At 52.2% G+C, this 500-nt stretch overlaps 1 protein-coding gene across 1 annotated transcript in view; it reads right to left on the bottom strand.

Annotated features, from left to right (window-relative positions):
- Window positions 1-500, bottom strand: part of ARHGAP40 (Rho GTPase activating protein 40) — a 36,711-nt gene that overhangs the window by 6,807 nt on the left and 29,404 nt on the right. The window lies entirely within an intron of this gene.

Here is a 500-nt window from a genome sequence, read left to right as displayed (position 1 = left end):
AGAGTCATCTTGTTGTTCCGCTCTCGGGCCACCACCTTCCTGAGGAATTCCAGGAGCGCCTGCAGGGGGCACAGGACCTCCTTCCAATCTCAGCATATCCCTGCTGCTCCCCCCTCTTCCCCAGAACACCCCGCTGTGCTACTTGGGGGCCATGTGGAAGGAGCCGGGGGCTGGAATAGATTTCAGTTCCAGCTTTGCCATCAGCCCACCCCACGACCTCTCTGTTTCCTGCTCTGCAAAATGTGGCCCAGACCCTTCCCCTTCCCTGCTCCCTCAGGGATTAATGAGACACATCTTCAACTTGCAGCAGAAAAGAGCCACGGCTCTGAGAAGTGGGTCTTTTCATGACAAATCCCAAGACAGCTGCTTTTTCTGAATCTGGGGAGTCTGAATCTGCCCAAAAGGCAAGGGAAAGAATAGGGAAGAAAGGGAGAAAATGATAATAGCTGCCATTTGTTAAGTATTCTTTGTGTTCTTGGTCCCTTAGTTAGCACTTTACG

The sequence above is a fragment of the Pteropus vampyrus genome, unplaced genomic scaffold, assembly GCF_000151845.1.
Source record: "Pteropus vampyrus isolate Shadow unplaced genomic scaffold, Pvam_2.0 Scaffold125, whole genome shotgun sequence".
NCBI classification, from domain to species: domain Eukaryota; kingdom Metazoa; phylum Chordata; class Mammalia; order Chiroptera; family Pteropodidae; genus Pteropus; species Pteropus vampyrus.
Note: the sequence above shows the minus strand (reverse complement) of the source record. Positions and strands in the feature narration are given on the sequence as shown.